We start from the raw sequence: 24,666 nt of genomic DNA, 5'->3' as shown, positions 1-24,666 counted from the left end.
GGGGATCGTTGAGCCAACTCCCCATTATGAAAATGAGTGTGGATAATGAATGCGAATACAAATAAAACCTCTGAAATTGGTGGGAACAATTTTAATATGCATATCATACATACATACATATATATATATATATATATATATATATATATATATATATATACATATATATAATAATATATATATGTATGTATGTATGTATGTATGATATGTATATGAAAATTGTTCCCACCAATTTCAGAGGTTTTATTTTAATTTGCGACGTCGCACACACACACACACACACACACACACATATATATATATATATATATATTATATATATATATATATATATATATAATATTCCACACAGCAAGATATATAGACTTCAGGAGGGTCCATGATACACGTGTTGTTAAAAAGGCCAAGTTTATTAACAGCAAAAAACGTTTCGCACTAATGACTCAGTGCATCATCAGTCTGTGAAAAGTAAAAGACACAATAAAATACATTTTTAACATAAAAGGAATTCACAATGTAATTAAAATTTACAAGTTAAAACAATGAAAAGTAAAAGCATAAAAAGCACATAAACAGAAACAAGAAAAGATGACCAAAACCAAAACACCAACCGTCCATAAGCAGGAGAGAAGAGGGAATGGCACACAATGGCGTCCAAGGCCATTGTTTGTCATTCCCTCTTCTCTCCTGCTTATGGACGGTTGGTGGTTTGGTAGTCTCTTCTTGTTTTCTGTTTTATGTGCTTTTTATGCTTTTACTTTTCATTGTTTTAACTTGTAAATTTTAATTACATTGTGAATTCCTTTTATGTTAATAATGTATTTTATTGTGTCTTTTACTTTTCACAGACTGATGATGCACTGAGTAGTGCGAAACGTTTTTTGCTGTTAATAAACTTGTCCTTTTTAACAACAAGTGTATCATGGACCCTCCTGAAGTCTATATATATATATATATATATATATATATATATATATATATATATATATATATATATATATATATTGTTACGGAGTGCCAAGTATCTGGTTACCATTCATCAATTATTACCTCACCAAAAGCCAGACACCTGAACCCTCATAACACGTTTAAACGACTGAATACTCTAAAGGCAACAGTGATCCCTTAACACTTACCATTATTGCAGAAAATCAGACTAATTTCATCAAAACAGGTGTCAGGTAATCTTGTAAGTAATTAAATTAATCAAAAGGCATCACTCCATCAACAACTTTAAAAGTCTAAGTATTTCCCTGATTGCAGAAGTCTAAGTACTTCCCTGGTTCTAAGTCACTTCAAGTAAATTGAAGGAAAGCAAATCAATTACCACTCTATGATTCTACCTATCATCAATACAATCAAATGCAAATATACTGGTATAAAAATAAAAACACTTATAAAAATTTTAAATACAAAAATTTATTATTAAACTCAAAATTTATAAGTGAAATTCACAATATCAGGGCAAATTACTGTTACGTGAAAACAAAGTAAAGTTTAATTAATTCTTGAATCAAATTAAGTAAAATTAAATTAAAATTAATTTATCACAATATTCAAGAAAATTAATTCAATTGAAATTCAAGTGTTAGGCAATAATTTAAATTAGAAATTAATTCACAAGTACTAAAAAATAACAAAACTTGAAAAGAATTCTAAGTAAATGCAAATTAATTCACAAATGTTGAATTTAATTAAATGTGCAATGATTAAGCAATGAAAATAACTAAGTCAAGTATATTGTGAATGCAAATGAAAATATAAAATAAAAAGACACACTTCAATAAGAAAATTAACAAGTGCACAAACATTGGAACAATCACAAACACAAAAATACACAATTTGTAAAAGTGTAAATGTTTTCACTCAAAACATTGTAACCAACAGTTTTTACCAAACCTTCATAACCACCTGTTATTAGTTATTAGTTAACCACAGTTCCTAACAATTATTAGTTATTAGTTGTTACCTAACCGTTATTAGTTGCAACAAATAAAATATAACACATTTTACCTTTTTGGTATACCAACTTCTTTCTTTGCTGTAGTCTTGTTTTATACACTTTCACAAAAACCAGGCGCCGTTTCAAAATAATGTTTGTTCAGATTCCACAAAAATACTATTTAATACTAAATAAACTCTAAGAAATATCAAATATGAAATTCTAAGTTACGAGTGACCAATTTACGTTACGTTAATATAATCTCAATGATGTCGAGTGAGAGAGAGAGAGAGAGAGAGAGAGCGAGAGCGAGAGTTAATGCCCCGAGGTTCTAAGATGTAATGAAATCTTCTTCCTTTACGGAAACTGGACAGGGCAGATGACACAAACGTACTGAGACAAAATTTCTTCTCGAATCTTCGAAATCTGACGCAATCTTCATAAAGAAATGTGTAACATGCACGTGGTTTTGATCAAAGACATACGCGTACGAGTCCAGTCTGTTAAAAAAAAAAAAGACAAGTACCCGACTGAAACGGAGGTTGAGCGATAATTAAGATTGACATGTTTTGATAACAACGCAAGACTCGAGCTCGCTTAATCTCGGGGAGATGAAAAGTTACTGAAAATATTATAGCTTCGAACGGACAAAGAAAATCTCTCTTTTTACGTTATATATATATTCTTTTACAATATGTAATGCGAAATCTGAACACACATTTAAAACATCCTATTCTAAACTATCTAGGAATCTGAAAAAATGTTGCAAAATTCTACATGACATTTCAAAGAGAGGAAATATGCATTTTGAAAGTAGCAATATATAATATATATATATATATATATATATATATATATATATATATATATGTGTGTGTGTGTGTGTGTGTGTGTGTGTGTGTGTGTGTGTGTGTGTGAGAGAGAGAGACGTCGCGCATAGAGAGAGAGAGAGAGAGAGAGACCTTACCATAAGCCGGCCACACACGTGCAGTTTTAACGGACAGTTATGACTGTTCAGTTATAACTGTTCAGTTATAACTGACGTCAGTTAAAACTGAAATGCACACACACACTTCAATCTCTCAGTTTTTACCATGGATTCCTTAGAGTACGATCTTGCCGCTTTCGGACTATTCTTTGTAATGCTACAAACAAATAGAAAAAAGAAAACTAAAAAGCGTAAACAGTGGTGCAAAAAGAGGTTACTAAGGCGAAATCAATGTTCTGATATTAAATTATTAAAGGAATTAAGTGAAGAACCAATGATTTTCTCAGTTATTTGTGCAAGGTTCAGATCGACAGAGTTCAATGAATTCAACAACCACTTCATTTTGTTTACGTGCCATCTCAACAAACTGCATTCACCGCTACCACCTGTAGAAATGAGAAGTTGAGAACTGTACAGTTACGAATCCCCACACACGCTCAGATCAGTTACTCCTTTCAGTTTAAAATATGGAACACTGCATTTGTCTCAGTTTATCTGTACAGTTTTGTTGAACTGATGAAATGAGCAACTGAGATACCCACACACGTGCAGTTTTAACTGACAGTTATGAACGTGTGTGGCCGGCATTACAGCTCGTTCGGGTTGCCCCAGGTCCCTCATTCTGAGGCACCTCTAATGTGAGACAGAGAGAGAGAGATAGTTATTTGTAGTTGAAAATATGTTCCTTCAAATGTTACAATGAATTCGCAGAAAGCATTTTCAATTAGATTACAGATGCAAAACATAACGAGAACAGCATCGTGTATAAAGTTGATGAATCTTTCCCGGAAAGTATCCTTTGATATTTCCGCGCTATTCGTGGAAAAAGATCTCAATGATTTAATGGTCTATATTTTTCAAAAATTATACAAAAATTCGCAATGTTAATGTTTACCGAAAAACTATGAAGATTCATAGTTAAATAGATAATAATCTTGCTTAATATTACAAAATTAATATTACGTGGGAAAGAAGGTTTGGCAAATATATTTGTAGTCTTATCATTACCTGACGGGAAGTTGACAGCGTCATTCTGGAAGGACTTCTTCCTTCCAGTTAAGTTGAAATGACTTGACTTTTAATAGAAAAGAAACTGAATGCGAACCTCTCCTGCCAGACTGGAACTTCCTTTGTCGACTCTCTCCGATAAAAGTCTTCATGAAAAAGCAAGGTGGCAGTTTTGAAAATTTATTAAGATTTCCTTTTTCTTTTTTTCGGCCAAAGGGGCGTATTTGAAGTTTCTTCAAAGAAAGAAAGAAAGAAATAGATAGTAAAACACAATGTGATCAGATAATTGTAAGACACCGGTCTCTCTCATCCTTAGGGCATAACGGTACCCACTTATTGCTCTCAACTTGGGGGCCGACGTTCGATCTCCAAGTCAGAATAGAAAAAAAAATTATGTGCCTTGATGTTAGCAGTGGCTTGCAACTTTATATACATACATATATAAAGAGCAGAGGACAGTGGAAACAGGGTTGTACACAAAAACATCTTTATTAGTGCCGACGTTTCAAGACAACAAGTCTCATTTTCCAGGCTGTAAATAAGAGAATAAATCTTGTAAATTATAAAAACAAACAAATTATACAAAAATCTGTTTAAAACCAAATTTACATCAGGATACATTCATCGTTGCTGGAGGTACCAATCTATATAGAAAGGAGAAGAAGGGTAGGTGAAAAGCAAAGAAGACAGTTACGACAGATAGAGAGAGGTGGAGGAGTTTTGGGCATTCAACAATGGTACAATCTGTTTGATAGTTAGTGATTCTAGAATAGTGCTAGCTCGGAAGTGGCCCTTGTTATGATTTTAAATTGATTGTATTCAATGTTGCTACCACATTTTTTGGCATGTTCTCTTATGTTGGAAAATTCGGGATTACTCAGTTTATTGCCCATTCGATAGCTAACGCCTCTGTGAGAGTCGGCGCGTATCTTGAGAAGTCTTTGGGTGCAGCCCACGTAAGTTCCTCGAGAACACCCGGGACAATCGTACTTATATATCACCCTAGACGTCATAAGATCGCCTAAACGGTCTTTAGTATTGAATAAAGATCCAATCAATTCAGAGGATTCTTTGGAATGAGATTAATTTTGACTGATCATCATAATATCTTGAAATAATCTACGAAAGCTTTTGGTTAAAGCTTTTCTCATGCAGATATGGAACACTGACACAGATTTGAAGTTTGGGAACGGTGGAATATTGTACTTTAGCATGAAATGGTTGTTTAAAATTGTCCGCACATTCTGAAAAAATAGGTTAGATGGAAAAAAGTTGTTGGTAAAAAACTCGTGTGAAAATTGAATTTCCTCATTAAAGGCATGCCAATTCGTGGATAAATGGAAGACTATATAAAAGAGTAGACAAGGCATTTAATTTCAAGAAAATAAAAAAAAACAGCTACTATAGAAGCTGGATCCTAAACTCGTGAATGTAGGTTTTCTCCAAATACTTGTGGTTAAAACAATCTGATTCTCGTGAGACCGAAACATCTAAAAAGGATACTTATTATCCTGCTCAACTTCAATACTGAATTTTATATTAGGATGTCTACTGTTAGCGAGATCAAGAAAGTTTCAGCATCAGAACGAGATCTGAAAAAGGTAAAAGTATCATCTACGTATCTTTTGTAGAATAACGGGTAAATACTGAGAGGGTAGCTGTCCAGCAGTTGCTCCTCGAAGTGACACATAAAAATATTTGCGAACGTTGTGCCCAAAGGGGAACCCATCGCCATACCATGAACTTGTTTAAAAGCAGTTAATAAAAATAAAGGCTGTGTCCAGCACAGCAAGTTCCAGAAATCTTCTAAAATCATCTGAGTTAAAATTGTGGAAGAGGGCATTAGTATCCGGAAACAGTTTACGCGTAATAATGTCAATGGTCTCTTGAACCGGAACATTTGTGAATAGACTCGACATCGAGGCTGGCCATAAGTAGGTCCGAGTCTTGAGGGAGAATGGTGTTCTTGAACGTGTAGGAGTTCGTCAACGTATATTCATTTTTGGTGAGAGGATCTAGAAATTTTGACATTTTATAATTAGGTTGTCAGAATAGGCATCCTAGGGACACCTTTATGAGTTTTGGGGAGACCATATAAGACACCGAAAGCACCATCTGTGTTAAAAAGGGACCTATAAACCTCACCAGAAATAGTATAATTCTTTTTTCAAGTTATTTAAAAAACTGTTTATTTTATCGTCGATTTTGAAAATAGTGCTAAAAGTAGGGGTCTCAAGTAATTGAAATTTGGCAGGATCGCTTAAGATAATATTTATTAATTTTAATTATTTATTTGTTCGCGTTATTATCTGTGTTACTGTCGCTTCGAGAGAAATTGCCCGAATCGAATTTGAGGCTCAATTCTCGTGCGGGAAATCATATCATCTCCTCCTCCTCCTCCTCCTCCTCCTCCTCCTCCTCCTCCTCCTCCTCCTCCTCCTCCTCCTGCCAATCATCCCTGTCGAGGATTTTCTTTACGAGCAACTTTGAAATGACAGATTATTCGTCAAAATTTCGATCACGAGAGAGGAGTTACTTGCTTGCTCGCAAATGTATACATTCCCGCGATCCCCTGACCTTCAGCCTACGTGCACACTATCTCTCTCTCTCTCTTCTCCTCCTCTTCTCCTCTCTCCTGCTCTCTCTCGTCTCTCTCTATCTCTCTCTCTCTCTCTCTCTCTCTCTCCTCTCCCTCTCCTCTGTTTGTTTTACTGTACCACAATGAAATTTTTCGAGAAATAATATTTACATATCTATACGTATGTATGTATGTATGTATGTATGTATGTATGTATGTATGTATGTATGTATGTATGTATGTATTTACGTGTGTGTGAGTATTTTCATTTCCTAATATGAGGCCATTATTATTATTCCCCTTAGCAAGGAAAGGAAGACCCCAAGGAAAACAAGACAGCTCTCCTCACCGATCCATTCATATATAGCTACTACTTGATGTTGAAAGAACTCCCCATGAGACAACTTCCACACAGTCGGCCTCTTCATTTGGCTTTACAGACGTTTATGATCTTTGAAATTCCTCCTAAATCTTAATTTTGTTTCTGTGATGGAAGTCAGCAAGATATATAGGAAATGAGTAAGAGAAGAGAGAGAGAGAGAGAGAGAGAGAGAGAGACTTATGATGACCTTGAACTCGTTTCATTATGGGTTCTGTATCGTAAAATATGAGCTTCATTTTCACGCCAGTACGGAATCGTTGCCATTTTTACAGAACTATTCTAACCCACAAAACACATGATTTACAACTATATGTTCTCCTCCAGAAAATTCCGAATCCGTAGGAAGAGATTTGCATATCTCTGTCTGTGGGTAGAGACTTGTCGCCAGAATAGCTGACAAGGTCTCACAGAAGACGTTCTTAGGGCAAATGAACGGACGATTAGTCTCATTCAACTCTAATCTGCTTTAACGGAATCTCTATTAAGGTCATTTAATTGTGGTTCTATTCAATTTTTATGGTGTCATTTGGTTTTCCCTCAAATATTTCCTTTGCTAATTCAATGAGCTGCCGTGACATATTTCCAGAGGAACTTTTGAGCGGACTTTGAACTCTGGAGTTACTGAAAGGGTCGTCAGGGTTAGGTGGAAGATCCCTCTTCGTCAGGATCAGATTCATTGCACATCGTCTTTTGTTCTCTCCCTAAAGCAGCTGTGCTGACCACTTCCATTTTCACGCCTCTTTCTCCAATAATAATAATAATGATAAGAATAATAATAATAATAATAATAATGATAATAATTAAAAATTCCTCATAGTAGCACGATTGATAAGGGGAACCGTACAGATTCCCGAAAGCTATCTTTTCTGTTTTAAACTTAAATATATGTACATTTACATAACTGTGGATTTGTTTCTCCAATAATAGTAATAATAATAATAATAATAATAATAATAATAAGTAATAATATTTAGTATAAAATACTTGCATTATGCTATATATCCCTGTGAACCTTTATATTATTTATTCAGAGAGCTGAATTTAACAAATTCATCGAATGAAAAGCAATGGAGAAAAAAAAAAAAAAAAAAAAAAAAAAAAGGAGTCCTTATTGCGCCATTTAACCTCCATACTTGTTGTCAACCCCCTTGAATGTTAAGCTACCTCAAGGGAGTAATTGGCCCCCAATCCGCCACGGGTTCTGCAAACAAAGAGCTGAAACCGGATGTTATCATAGGTGTTGCGGACAATTAAACTTGAGCAGAAAAATACGCTCATCAACCCGCTTCTTCCTTTGATCTAATTACACACCCCCCACCCCCCGCCTCCCCTTTTCGAAGTTTATTTCAATTTCAAGCAGAGTTTAAAAAAAATGTCCTCCCTCACACCTCGCCAATATCTATTTATTAATTTATTATTTTTTTTAATACGTGAGATCTCTTCTTTCTGTATTTCCTTTTACCTCCCTCATCTTACTTCTTCCTAATGAACACCATATTCGTTGGAAGCTTGAATTGCTGGTCAATGATTCCTATGGGCTTGCTATATTCGAATAGGTTTCACCTTATTGATAATAATGATAACGATAATAATAATTCTCTCATTTTTCAGCTGTCTAAGATGTTCTTGTTCATATAATCGCAATTCCAGACGTGAACTTCCCACAGCTCTGAGCACCTTTCCTCCTCGTGTGTCAATTCGGGGTTTCAAGACCCTCGGACAATCTGAAGATTTGACTGATTCACTGACGCTCTTCTGTGAATGAGATTTAAAAAGCTTGTGAAAACCGACACTGAAAATGAGGAAATTCCTCTCTGATTTTTTGACATTCTCACTGACTGCAGTCTAAAATACAAAGAATTTTTATTTTTAGAAAATCTTTCGCGTTTCTTTCGTTGGAATCGATTTGTAAAAAGCAGCAGCTGCTACCTGGCTGAATATCCTCTGCATGATATGATAACCTCACTACCCATCTGACACTTCTGTGTTTCATTCATCGTTTTGTCATTGCCATAAATGTTCTTTCTGAACCTTCAAAGAAGAACCCTGCGATACTCTAATACAAAACAGTTGTAATAATGTTCATGGGAGCGAGATTATTCTCATAGTTGCGTTTCATCAAGCTGAAATGCATTGAGCTTCTTGTCATTTTACTATTGTAATCTTGGGTCCTGGTTCAGTCCAGCCGGTCTGATCGGAACGGTGACTAAAGTCAGGTTGAAGTAGAAAGGACGGATAATTCCGAATTAACTGATACATGCAGGCACAGCCACACACATTTGGGTGTGCAAGGGGTTGGGGAAAGCAAGTTGTTCTGCAGAGAAAACAAACTAAACAGATACAAAGATTTTTTTTTCAATTTTTATAACATATTTCTCATCCCTCTTCACCTCCGAGGGTTGTTAATGACCGAAGTCGAATCAGTAATGTAGAATAAGGGAGTCCTCCAACAAAGTCCTGAAAAAGTATTCTGTGCCTCATTGAAGAAAGTGTCTCCCTTTCTCCGCGTCTTTTTTTTTTAATAGAAAGTGGTTATATTTTTCCAATATTTCCCTGTATTTTCTTAAAAAGTTCTAAATTGGAAAGGCTATTTTACATCCTTTCTAGAATCATAGCAGTTTCAGATAAACTGAATAACTGAAGGGGTAATGAAAATTGTCATTGAAAGTATTCATCCAATTTCAGCAGCCCATTAATAAACAAGGGAGTGAGAGAGAGAGAGAGAGAGAGAGAGAGACTTGAATAGCTACTTCCTCAATCCATTATCTTTCATTGTTGTCTTATGTAGTCTACAGCAAAGGGAATTCAGCTTTAATGTTTCTAATCGTTAAAGGAAAACTGAGGTGGAGATAAAACTCGAAATAAATTGTTTTAAACTTTTCTTAACTAAGGCGTTCAACTCAATTGTTGTTGAAGGGTACGAAAAGAAGAAGAAGAAGAAGAAAAAATGAGAAATAGATATGGCAGTCAACTGGGATTCTTCGGCATCTCTTACTTTTCCCACCTTATGTTTTGTTTGAGTGAGATTCTTATGCTGAGGATCCAAGATACTTTCTCTTCCCAGTCTCAAAGTTATAGACTTGGTGAGGCTCAAAACTGAATGATTCTCGCTGATTCGCTTGAACCTCTGTGACTTGTATTTTACACATAATACTGGCTCAATTTCCTGATAATGATTGCAATTAAAGGCAGTTGATGATTGGATTTTCATACCATTGACATATACTTAAATGCCAAATTAAACAGTCAAAAATGATATCAAGTTCACAAAAGTAACTGAATAACTGTCTAAACTGTCACTGAGTAACTGTTTAAACTAAGAGAGCTGTTAGTATTGAACAGGGGGAGATCGATTAAAACTTGACTCTAAACACAATCTCTCTCTCTCTCTCTCCTTCGATATTCTAAATTCTTTATAAAAGATTTCCAGTAGCCTTCGTATTGATTTATCGAATACCGTCGACCCTTTTTATTTTTAGTTTCACAAGCAAAAGACAATACAAAATTAATTATGTTATTTGCTGTATACAGTTCCACCTTTGTTCTTTCCACCAACTCAGCTCGAGACAGCAACTGCCTGAACTTCAGCCAGGTGCGTCTAATTTGTCATTATTTCATATTCCACACCGTACGTTCAGTCAATTTAGTAGTCTCTAAGAACAATAGTCGAGGACAATAACATTTGCAATTTTATAGAGTTTATAAAAACCCTGAATTGAGGATTTTTTAAACTTCTGAAATACCTTAGAGCATAACTATGTGCTGCCGCTTCCGAAGAGAGGCAGTGTCAGGTTGTACGAGACACGAATACCTTCACGAAAAGATTCGTTCATGCTTCTTATTCCAATCGTTAAGTGCAATGTGACTTCGAGATATATATATATATATATATATATATATATAATATATATATATATATATATATATATGATATATGAAATGGAAACAATAGAACTAATTCTAATATAATAATATTCTAGAAATTAATAATAATAATAATAATAATATTTTGGTTAAGGAAATGTCTTATAAAAATACTAATTTATTAATAAGACAACAGGAGTGGCGTATGTTCGCCGTAGAGTTTACAAATTCCAACGTTTCCAACCGTGTCATCTGTTCATTTTCAAGGAGAGGTGAGCGTGAACTGATTGGAATGGGGTCGTTCGGCGGTATTTATTGTGTCCCAGGTGCTCTGTCGGATGAACGCTGCGTTTTCATTGGCTGAACAGAGGATTAAGTCCCTGAGTCAAGCCGTCTTGCAGAGGTGGGAGCAGTGCGAGCTTCCACCTCTGCAAGACGACTTGACTCAGGGACTTAATCCCCTGTTCAGCCAATGAAAACGCAGCGTTCATCAGACAGAGCACCTGGAACACAATAAATACCGCCGAACGACCCATTCTAATCAGTTCACGCTCACCTTTCCTTGAAAATGAACAGATGATACGGTTGGAAACGTTGGAATTTGCAAAATAATAATAATAATAATAATAATAATAATAATAATAATGTGTGATTTTTGATTAGGCGTTGATGCCGGAAGGGGGATAGTGAATAATCATGATAATAATAATACTAATGATAAGCGATATTTGATTGGCTGTCGAAGGAGGCGCGGTTATGCTCCCCCGATAAGCTGGGAGCTGAATGACTCATCCTGTATGTCTGGCTAACCGGCGAAGGCGTTGAACACTTGGCTTCTGTAGGCAATTCTAACTATTTTTTTTTATTACTGGTAATGATTCACCTTTGTGAGACTGATTTCATTTCGATAAATGGAGAGAGAAAGAGAGAATTTTGCTTCGTGCCTGCCAAGCAAATGATGGTAGGAGAATGAAAAGTATGTCTTTGCTAACAGTGTAGAATTTTCGTTTCAATAGCAGAATATATATATAATTATATATATATATATATATATATATATATATATATATATATATATATATATATATATATATATATAATGTACATGTGTGTGCAGAATTCTCGTTTGAATAGCAGAATATCTATATATATATATATATTATAATAATATATATATATGTAATATATTTAAAATGTATATATAAATATATATATAATATATATATATATATATGATATAGATATATATATATATATATACTATTTATATATCTATATATTATTACTATATTATATACTTATATATATATATATATACAATGAAGGCAGGGGCAGCACACCAGCAGCAGGTCAAGGAACTCATATTTATTAAGTTGCAACGTTTCGAAGCCAACCAGCAGGCCTCCTTTTCAAGCTAAAAGGTAATAATATCTAATTAGTACAATAAAAATAAGCTACTATATTAAAATACACAATGTAAGGTACAATAAAACCATCACAGTTAAAAACACAAATAAGGACCAACCGTTGAGTGGTAGACAGAGGAAGGACTAACAAAAAACATAAACAGTTCACGAGAGGTAAAGAGGTGTAGACGTAGCTTGGGTGTTCAGTGAGGGGACCAGTTTTTTAATAAACAATGATTCATTAATTGTTAAAGCCTTATGATTGGAAGCTCTGCCCAAAACCTTAAAGTCCTTGTACTGAATAGAGCACCTACATTTATCGGTATGATTCTTTATGTTGGAAAATTCGGGATTCGAAAGCTTAGTGCCAGTTCTATAGCTGACAGCTCTATGACTGTCGATTCGGACCTTAAGTAACCTACGTGTCGATCCAATATAGGTTCCTCGATGACATCGAGGACAAGTAAATTTGTAAATAACACATGAGGTCATCAATGGATCCAAACGGTCCTTGAAGCTGAAAAGGCTACCGATATTCAGTGGGTTTGTCGGTATAATTTTGGTTTTCATGGCAGGGAGATGACCGGATATTAAAGAGTGGAGTTCCTTATAAAAAGTTGTATTGGGAATAAAAGGTAGGCTGGCATAGAACGGTAATTTAGGAACGTGAGGAGTAGGATGACGTGGAACAAAAATATTATTTAAAAATTTGAAGACGTGCTTAAAGAACAGCTGGGTGGGAAAGCAGTTGCTGTTAAAATATTTTTGCAAGAACGTGACTTCATCGTGAAAAGATTACCAACTGGAAGACAAAGCAAAGGCTCGGTGAAGCATGGTTAATAAGGCATTAATCTTAAGATCAAGAGATCAAAATCTATAAAAATTTGTACCAAGACCAGTGAATGTCTTTTTTCTAAAAACGGAAGTTAAAAAGCCTTGAGAGGAGCGTGTAATTAAAATATCTAAAAAATGCAACTGATTGTGGGTTTCGTGTTCAATGGTGAATTTGATGTTAGGGTGAAATGAGTTGATGAAAGTTAAAAACCTCTCGGCGTCAAACCAACTTCTAATGAGTGCAAACTTGTCGTCAACATACCGTTTATAAAATAGTGGATGGTAACTAAGGGGACAAGAATCAAGCATTTGCTCTTCCAACGAGCACATGAAGATACCGGCAAAGATGGGTTCAAGAGGAGAGCCCATAGCCATACCATCAATTTGCGAGTAAGAACAACCAATAACAACAAAAACGGTGTCCCGCACCGCCAGATCTAAAAGTTTCCTAAAATCGTTCTTACGGAACCCGTTAAAAATGTTTTTTTCAGTAGTTGATCTAATTTCCTATAAACCAGCTTACAGGGAAGCAGTTGTTGTTAAAAAAGTCTGGTGTTATTTATAAATAAATATACTTAACCTGAATGTCAAACAGGGACCTATGTGGTATTCACCAGCAGACTCCTTAAAGTGCGTATCGATTCTCATCGTGGCATAAGCTTCCGTACTGGCAGCAGAATTGCAAACCCAGAACACTCGAATATTCGAAATCATTCCAAAATGTGTAAAACACATATTGATAATAAAGACTTCTGTATTTTAGGCCATACCACCAACCCGCAAGACCTTGTTATTCTGGAATCTCTCTTTATTAAACAACTTGTTCCGTCGTTGAACACCCATACGTCCTCCTCCCCTCTATATTTGTCTGGACTTTTGTTGTTTATTTATGTTTTTATGTTTACGTTTAGTTTAACGCTGTCACTCCTCTAGGTCGGCCCTTAACCTCTTGTTCTGTAACTCTGTTGTTCACTGCTGCTTTCAATTTTTGTAAATTTTTGTTCATTTTCTGTTCATTCATCTTTCATTTTAATGTATGTCCTTTTAAATCATTTAATTCCCTTAATTTTAATTGAATATTTCGTACACTTTGTAAAAGAAATTTTCTTTTGCATTTCTGAATATTTTATTTTTTAGTTTTTTTACAATTTTAATAGGAATTTAATTTTTCATTTTTACAGCCTGATGATGTAATTAATTGGATAATTACGAAACGTCGCAATAAAGACAGCCCATACATCTGTGTGTGTTTTCTTCCCTTTATTGATAACTATTAATATGGATTGACTCTTGGCTCCTTGCACTAAGCTATATATATATATATATATATATATATATATATATATATATATATATATATATATATATATATAGATATATATATATTATAATATCTATATATATATATATATATATATATAGAATTTACGCCAACTTGGTGCGCGCGTGTCAGTAAAAATGCACTTCCTCCGGTCTCATCTGGACTATTATCCAGAGAATTATGGAGACTTCAGTGAAGAAAAGAGTGAGCGCTTTCACCAAGATGTCAGTGTTATGGAGGAACGCTATCAAGGCCGATGGAATGTCAACTTTCTGGCCGACTACTGCTGGTGCCTGCCTGATGAGGGATGCGGAGTCTGCTCAACATAAATGGAAGTCCCTGAAAAGTCTATTCATCGATGAGTAGCTTCCTTAGTTCATTATACTCTTCTTACTATCTATTCAAAACATTTTGTAGGTCTTCTGTGAATAAATCAGTCTAGTGTTTTCAATATTGTGTTTCATTCTCCTACAAATAGATCGGAATTTAGGATATTGTTAATGTGCTAATATTTCATTAACTTTATCTGAGTAAAATGCGCAACAGTGCAAGCAAGTGTTATTAGCCCACGCAAGTTCCCTTATACAAATTGTAATGTTCAACAGCTGCTGCCACGTCATTTGTGCCAGGATTATAATCATGGTTCGACTCCGGCGGCCAGCCCTTGATGCAGAGACCATAAATTCTAGCAGTCGTCAGGAAGAGTGGATTCATCACAGCAGCTCCGAAGAACAAGTCAGATCAGTAGTTTTACTTCTTCTTCTCTTTAACAATGAAGGCTTGGGGGCGTTTTTGTGGTCATAACATCCTTGCTAGTTTCCGTCTGCGACTGTCAGGTAAATATTTTGCTGTCTGTCTGTCAGTTGTTGTGAAGGGCTTCTCTCATATGCTGTTCGCTTCTGTTGCCAGACATCGAATAAGAGCTGATTTTAAACATTGTCAGTTTAAAAGCTGTTGACATTTCTTCCATATTGGGTCAAAGAATGAAACGATTGTGAGAAAATCTTCAGCTTAAAAGCAACGGTTTCAAGATTTCGACAGAGAGAGAGAGAGAGAGATTAGTTAAAGAGCTATTTTGCTCTATCCACTATATTTTGTTCCTGTCTTTGAAATTTAAAGCAAAGGCGTTTTACCTGTCATGTATCTCCCCGTCAAAGTTAAAATGATTCGATAATAAAAATGGAAAGTGAAAATAAGTTGGTGAGGAATCATATCATCAATTTAGTTTCCTTCCGAATTTCCTCTTCTTTAACTGGGAGGAACACGAAATGTCAATATCCTTTGCTTTAGAGTTCAAAGACTAGAAGAAAATATAGTGGCAAGAGTAAAATAGCTCTCTCTCTCTCTCTCTCTCGTCTCTCTCTCTCTCTCGCTCTCTCTCATCTCTCTCTCATCTCTCTATATATATATATATATATATTATATATATATATTATATATATATATATATATATCTATATATATATAATATATATATATATATATATTACTATATCTTTATATATATATATATATATATACTATATATATATTATATATATATATATTGTATATATATCTAAATACTAGATTATATATATATATATATATATATATATATATATATATATATATCTATATATATATATATATATATATATATATATATATATATAATATATATATATATACAATTATATATATAGAATATATATATATGTGTGTGTGTGTGTGTTATAGTGTGGCGCAGTGTTGTTATTCCGAAAGGCAATAACTTATAAAGAACTTAAAGAAAGAAGGCACGGACAATAAGAAAAGATAGAGGGATAAGAGAATTAAAATAATCAATTTTACGAAGGTATCGTTTTCTCGGACTCGACATTAGGCTTTTAGACCTCAGCGCCATGTGGCTTTCATCTCCCCCAAAAAACCTCTGTCCGTACCAGAGATTAGTGACCGACAGGAGATTAATGGCCGATGAGCGATATCTCCCAGCCATCTTCGAGAAGTTGGAACTCAACTCATTAGCGCCTACACCAGCCCAGCCTACTTTCCGTGATTAATCGGCGTTCCCTTCGTGTGACAGGTCAGAGAGAGCCATCTGGTATACGTTAAAATGGAATTCTATGACCCATTGTTAGAAAAAGGGAAGTGCCAAACTCTTGAGAGCTCCACCCCTTCCAAAGATTGACCTATGGACTTCGACGAATCAAGAAGCAGAGCCAGATAGTGGGTCACCCAAGAAATGTGTTTCAACGAATGACCTATGAGGATACCAAAGGGATACACCCCCAAAAACCCAAGGCATCAAGCAGGAGGCGTATCCAAATTCAGAGTCTACGAATCACTGTAGAAGATATGACAGGAAGGCAGTTTTGTATAAAAGTTTGTAGCCACTCAGACACAAGAAGTCTTTCAGAAGATGCCACACCCAGTCAAAATCCCAAAATCCAAGGGCGGTGCAAAGAAAGTATCATCCTAATAAAAAGCCAGACAGAGAGAGAGGAAGGCAGAAAAAGAAAAGGAGCAGAAGGGACAAGCGAAGCAGGGGAGAACAACCGAGGAGAAGGGGGGAGAGAAGACAAGAGAAGAAAAGAGTGGTGCGGCCGTATAACAGAGAAGTGAAACAGAAGTGAGGGAAAGTGCAGAAGTGTGGTGGTACCAATCAAAAGACAGTGATAAGTGACAATCAATACTCAGTAAAATTCCCTCGTGCCAATAGACTCGTAATTGCAACAAGTGCCTTTCAAAGAATTAAGTTTTATCAGTCCAAGAGCCCAGAAGGTGGAAATTTATGAGAACCCCGAGCAAAGAATAAACACATATAAGGACACATCAATTTAATTTCTCTTCCAAATTATAACCCTTTTAGCTAATTCCAGATCAAGAACATTCAGCAAGGTAAGAAAAATTCATATAAGTCTAATTCCCCAAAGTACAGCCTCCAAGTCGGCGCACGTTACCTTAGAGCTGTGTGCGAAGTGTAAGTACCGCCACAGTTTAATTGGTGTCGAGCAGTGGGATAGGAAGACAAAGACACAGCAAATGAAATGGTGATCAGCGACGTGACACAAATGACAGTTAAAAACAGCGGCCGCGAAACGGAATCAAAAGTTTAGTGTTGGCATAAGAGAGTTCAATCCATTCACGCCACTCAAAATAGAAAGTTCTCCCCAAAGACAGTTACCAGTGCTTCTCCCAAACACAAAGACAGTTACCGAGTCGTAACAATAAAAGCGGTCCAACAAAAAAAGCCACCCACACTTTGCGAAGAAGTACTTCCACTAGAAGACGAAGAAGATGTCGAAAGCGTAAAGAAAATATCAAGAGGAAAGAAAACATAATCCCGAAAACGCATCAGTTGCAAGAAGATGGAGAAAGAGAGAGAGAGGTCCCCTTCCCGCAGCGAAAGGAAACAACGCATCGAACAACGCGAGCTAAACGCAAGTTGTCAGACACAACCCCGGGTGCCAAAAACAACGAAAAGATAAGTCCAAATAAATGTCCCCACACTTACATAACATTAAACTTTATTAAAAGTAAATTACGCGATTAGCATTTCAGTTAGACAATTTTAAGATACCCAGTTGGTATTTCAAGATTAAAAGATTTTCACTCTGAACTTTTTTTGGCAACGAAATTACGATATTTCTTCATTTTACTAACTATAACTAATCAACTACTAAGACCTTTTCCTGAACATTTGTATTCACTAACCAATAACTATGAATTTTAACTTTAATTTTGATTGTGTTATTTTATGTTGATTTTTTGTGATTTTGGTTATTTTGTGATTTCTTGTACTTTGTTTTTTGTTTTAATATTTGCTTTTTACTCTTATTCGTTACGTCGAATGAATGTTTACTTGTTTTTATTTCGTTTTAACGAGAGTAATTCACGAGAGGTCTCTCGTTAGCGTACACTTTACGGTCAGTTCAGTATCGTTTTTACCAGAACTGTTAAGAGGGTTTTGTTGTTGTTTAAGAATCGCTTACCGGTAACGTAAGACTTTGAGAATATATCTGGGGAAAATTCTTTTTTTTTGGGTGATCAAATACTTAAGTAAAAATAATTTATTGTTATTATCATTATTTTCCTTTCAGGATATTACTGTCATAACTCGGATACTTTTTATGATACTCAGTACTTAAGAAAATCTCCATTAACGAGTCGATGGTCAAAGGGAGACCGACTCCTTATCAGAACGTAAGAACGCCTGTGCTCACGAGAAGTCAAACAAGGAAATTAACCATGCCGGAAGGTACAGAGTCCGCGAATTCGAGCGCAGCAGTAATGGGAACACATAAGGGACATGTAATTAATCACATAGCTAAATTTTGCGGAAGAAAGGATGGTCAGTTAGCTTGTAACTTAGAGAGCTGGATAGAGCAGGTGGAGACACGCCTAGACAGCATAACGGGGACAGATAGAGAAAAGCTTATTGAAGCCAAGAGTTATCTTGATTTGGAAGCCGGAGGACTTAGAACGGTACGTCCACTCCAAGACTTACCGAGATCTTAAGAATTGGGAAGAACTGAAACGGTATTTTAGGAACGTTTATTCCACAGTTGGTGAAAGGGATCCAGTTACTAGCTTGGCAAGGATAGTGCGTCAGTTTAAGTTAGACGAAAGACGCTATCTAGAGTTTAGCTCTCAGTTGTATAACAATATGAATGAATGGGGTAACTTCATGGAATCCACAGGTTGGATAGAGGTAGAAGGAGGCAAGCAAAAAATGCTAATGGGTCATGTTAAAAAAATATTTAGACTAGCAATAATGATTGGAAGCCTGCCAACGGAAGTTATTGCAAGAATGACTCGTAAGTGGGAGACATCCGATGATGTAGCAGAGATTGAAGAGGAGGAAACAAAAATCCTAGGTAGAAGACCTGAAGGAAATCCTATATACAGACCTTTAGTCGCTATAGGACAAAAGGAAAGGGGTCCAAACAGATCTAGGACACCATTTAGAAATCAGAATAAATCTTCTCAAGAAGGATTTTCGACAGTCACGTGTTATAACTGTCGGAAGAGAGGACATTATGCCAGTGACTGCCGAGGGATGGCCTTCTGTCCTTTCCATAAGAGAACAGGACATAGTGCTCGAGAATGCAGAAATAAATTTGTTTCAGTTCCTAGAGGTAGAAACCATAGTCAATCACCACCAGTTAGAGGAAATAGGGATTCCGTCCCTAATAGATATCCCAATCAAACAGCAAGTATAGGGTATCAACCAGTTCAGTCAATGTCAGACGACGCAATGGGAAATTTTCTACTTACTGGTACAATGGATCTTCCTCTATAACAGAGGGAACGTCCAGAATGTCAAGGGTAAGTCAAGCTACACAAGTTAGCAAAGCTGATGTAGGGAATGAATATAATTATAGACCATTATTTCCCGCACATGTCGGTCTAGAGAAACCTATTGTTACATTCTTTGATACGGGTAGTCCTAAGAATATAATGTCAGAAAAGGAGTATCGATTGTATTTTTCTCACTTAAGTTTGAACCCAGCGGTAGATTGTAGAATCACAGACGTCCAGGGTAATGATATCCACGTAATTGGACAGTTAGATTTTCTATTTAGGCTAGGAAGAATTGCTCTAAGAGAAAAGGTTCTGGTAGCCAGAGATATACAATTAGCTTTTGCCCATTTGCTGATAGGTTATCCAACTATGGCTAGACAAGGGTTAAGCATTGATACCCCTAGAATACCAATATGCAAGTCAATTAAAAGAACCCAGACTCAAGAGAATCCCACGATGAAAGGTATTTTAAAGAAGGATAAGACCGAGGGAAGATATCCAGAGTGCATCACGAGTTCACAACAGATCATTAACCTCTTAGAATCAAATCAATACACTTATTTAAAGTTAGAGAGGGAATTAAGACTTAAACCAGGAGAAAGTACGTGAGGTAGAATGTACAGTAACCCTCTCCTAACAATGATGTCATAGCGCTTCTTCTTCAACTGCTTTGAGGTTTTCCTCCTGTGACGCCTTTCAACCCTACCTACTCTCAATTTCCTTTCCAGCGCTGAATGACCACAAAGGTCCCAGTTCTTGGCCTTTGGCCTAACCTCCACATTCTTTCCCAGGGCTATAGCTTTGCTTTCTGACAAATCTTGTTCTGACTGCAACATTGCAGTAATTAGGAATTTCTGTTACATATTCGCGATTAGGTTAATACATTACTGTATTTGATGAAACTTGAAGAGAAGTCGCTTTGCAAGAGAAAAAGTCGCCGACTCTGATAACCCTGAGGACAGTATGTGACGTCATCATGACCTTCGGCCGTCTGACCTCAGACAGGCTCCTGACCCCTTTATTATCCTCCTTTTCTGCTGTGACCTTCTTTGCTCTTACCCGCAGTGAGGGTAGAAGACCTAGACTTCTCCTATTCATGAAGTTATCACTTATCATTCTTATTGACATATTTACCTTCTGTCATCTGTGTTTTTATCACTTAGTTTGGAAACTTTCCCTTTATCATATTCGTTATTGTTCTGTATTATCACTGATCTTGTTCTTCCAACTCTATTACATACTCTTCCCTAATTCAGTCATCTGCCGCCTTCATCAACTCCCTTATTAGGTTCAGTCACGGACTTGTCTTTTCATTTCCAACCACTTTCCATTCAACTTCATTTCCTTGTCAACTTTCCTTTCAGGTCTTCTTCTTTGTCTGAACGACCTCAGAAATGACCCAACCGTCGATCTAAATACCTATTGACCTATTAAGTGAAACGTGAAGGGGGGTTCCCGTAGGATTTCGTACTTTCTCCTCAAGGAAATTCAGTCTCTCAAGTCCAACCTTTACTTTCTCTTCTACGGGTTGAAGCTTCACTCAGAGGCTGCTCCAAGAGCGATACTCCGTGCTGGCACAAAACCGCCTTCATCTACAATAATAACACAGTGATTTTAATTCATTGCTAATTATATCACGGCCATCTTTATATCTTCTTTTTTTAAAAGTGAGATCTTTTCTCTCTCCCTTTCCTTTCACCTCCTCTTTCTTCTTCCTAATGAACACCTAACATTCTTTGGGGGCTTCAGGAATTTCAAGTCAGTGGCCCCTGTGGTGGGCTTGTTCCATATAAATTGGGTCATTTTTTCTGTATAATAATAACAATTCAATTACGGGCCACTCCTTGAGCAAGGTTGCGCGTCGGCATAAGGCTTCTTTCACCTCCAACACCAGCATCAAAACATACCTAACTCAGTTATGACCCGACAAAAGCAGTGATTCTTATTATGAGGCCGTTTTCAGAATTACGGGGAAACGCTGTTGCTTGCTGTAATTCCATGCGCTTATACATACCTATTCGTCATTTCTTTGTGTATCGTATGGAAGGAGTAGCTTTCAATTTACGACAACTATATACTCGTAACAAAACTGATAAGAAAAATCGACAAACTAATAATAATAATAATAATAATAATAATAATAATAATAATAATAATAATAATAATAATAAATGAGCGTAATTCTTTCTCTTAGTGGATTATCTGCTCTAACAAAATGTCATTTCCTTTTCAATTTCGTCTTCGTGGAAATAAAATTGTTCTAGATAATTTCAGCGACCCTCTTCGGTTTGGTTCAACAAATAGTGGGTCCTAACGAGGCCCAAAACCCCAAAATTTTGCTAAAGTAGACACACTCATACCTTCAAAAACGAAGGTAATATAAGAGAGGGTCGCGGGTTTAGGTCCTGATCCCAGGGACGTGACGTACCGTCCATTAAAAGCTCGAACCTAGGTCCCCTCATTCTGCATGAATATAAAGAGGCTATGAATGAGAGTTAATTCCCGTCTGTCTACAGTCCCCTGTCAGGAACTCAGAACCTCTCTATTTTGTTATTATTATTATTATTATTATTATTATTATTATTATTATTATTATTATTATTATTATTATTATTTAATTTATATTTATTTATATTGAGAGATATTGCTGCATCAGCTGCATTTAATTTGTAAATAGTCTTCTCTATTTTTCTAATAATTGCTTTCTCTCTGCTATTACAACTGGGGAGTATTGCGCCGATATGATTCATCAGGAGGAGTCAATTTCAGGGATATTGTTTAAAATTTATTCATTTGTCACAGTAAATGAACAAATATAAGTCGAACTAGTGGCCAACGTTTCTCTCGGTATCATCCGAGCATGATCACGGCAGTGGGTCGGAGCAGACTGTATAGATGCTGTCAGGATCGACTCAATATATAGTGGTAGGTCAGCAGGGGGTCAACCGCTCGCTGAGATTTCATTGGTTGGTGGCGCAATGCGTTTCTGCTATTTGTTGGAGGAAGTTTCCTTCAAGACACTTCTCGTCGTTGAAGGTCGCGCTGTTGCAGCCCAGCAGACCGTCGAGGCTGGGGCATGACTTCCCTAGGCGTTGTGTCACAACAGTTCGCATTGTTATTGGCTACTGGGCTGCTTGTCTCATCTGGTATTCTTTAATTGGGGATGTCGCTCGGTGTGGTATTACTTGTACTATTATTTATATTCATCGGTCTTCTTAAGTTGGTGGAGAGGAAAAGCACTTTCTGTGTCGAATTTAATGAGGGCTTTTCTTGCTGTATGAGGAGTGGCTCGAGTAGTCGTAAACGTCGCTGGTCAGGAGCCCTCCCTATTATCTTAGTATTCTTGATAATACCGTAGCGGGAGATAGCTTACTGATGTGCTGTCATGGTATGGTTTTTAATTGCCCCTTCTTGTGCGTGATAAAAATCCTCTTGGACAGTTTCTTAGAAGTAATACCAACGTAAGACCCGGGACATCCACGGATGGGGCATAAGAATTGTTAGACTACATTCGACTGTTTCAAGAGGTCTCTTGTTGGGGGGGTCGGGTTGTTCTTCATGATAAGGTCGCGGGTACGTCGATTTTGGTGATAAATTACGAGTTCGAGTTCTTTGTCGACTTCGGTAGGGGTCACATTCTCTCTGATGATTTTTCTCGATGTATCCTCGTCCTCACGGTGACGTGCGTGCATTCTATAGCTTTGTAATACAGCTTGATCTTCTCTTTGGGGGTGGGGCTGCGGTCTCTCACTCTCGCTGTACCACTGGTCCAGCCTGTTCGGACTTCTTTACTAATAAATCGATTCGGATACCTGTTATTAACGAGCACCTGAGTGACACGGTCAAGTTCTTTGTGAGTGTACTGCCAGGAAGAACAGTGCGTGAGGGCCCTCCGAATGTAGGCCCTGACTGTGGTGTTCTTGAACCGTACATGCGCAAGATATATTGACGATATTTTTTGTACAAGCCAAGAATGAGGAAGACGTTGAAGCTGTCCGGCGCATGTTCCAGCAGTGCAGTTCGCTGAATTATACCGTCGAATTCAGCAACGAAGGCCAGCTCCCCTTTCTCGACGTCCTCGTCTCCAAGACCGACGATAGTCTAAGAACTTCGGTGTATACAAAGCAAACAATCTTAGGGCTTTGCTTGAATGGTGACAGCGAATGTCCTGCACGGTTCAAGAACATTATTATTATTATTATTTCTACAGTATTCAATTTACATAGTCTTCTCCGCGCGTGTTATAACCTTCCTATCGTCAGCTTGTAACTTGTATGTCCTGTTTCCTGCGGTCATATCAAGTTGTTCTCTCTCAACTAGAAGTTTCAACATTATCTACAGACTTTACATATTACCTTACTAAAATATATCTCCTGATGCTTTCTTATATGAGATTTATCGAGTGAAGGAATAACTGTACCACATAAGATGATTCTCATTGTTATGAACGATACACCAATCTGTCAGGGAACACGATCCCGTCTCTCTCTCTCTCTCTCTCTCTCTCTCTCTCTCTCTCTCTCCCGTCCTCAGTTCACATACAGTGCTCGGTATAGGAGGAGCAGCGTCACGCCAGATGCCTTCAGAAAAAGCTGTCATCAATTCCCAGTTGTTCCCTGATGCCAGGTAAACCGCCATATCAATCATTTTGATCTGGTGTATTATCATTCTTACTTAGAAAACCGTGGCATACTTTCTCATCAACTGGTATCTTTCATATATTATAACATATATAATAAGTATTATAATTAAGATGTCCAAACTTAGCGAGATGGACAATGTGCAAAGATAAAATTGTATTAAAACAACCTCAGCTCTTTCGTAAACTATGTCAGCACTCTCTCTCTCTCTCTCTCTCTCTCTCTCTCTCTCTCTCTCTCTCAATTACTTACGGTTCATCATTTAACGTATCTTTATCGCTGACTTGCATATTCGTATGAAAGACGTTTTTCAGTCTTGTCTTTACTTCCTCTCTCTCTCTCTCTCTCTCTCTCTCTCTCTCTCTCTCTCTCTCTCTCTCTCTCGGAGAGGATACTAGACAGACAGACATTACAGAC

Source organism: Macrobrachium nipponense, chromosome 7, assembly GCF_015104395.2.
Source record: "Macrobrachium nipponense isolate FS-2020 chromosome 7, ASM1510439v2, whole genome shotgun sequence".
NCBI classification, from domain to species: Eukaryota; Metazoa; Arthropoda; class Malacostraca; order Decapoda; family Palaemonidae; genus Macrobrachium; species Macrobrachium nipponense.
Note: the sequence above shows the minus strand (reverse complement) of the source record.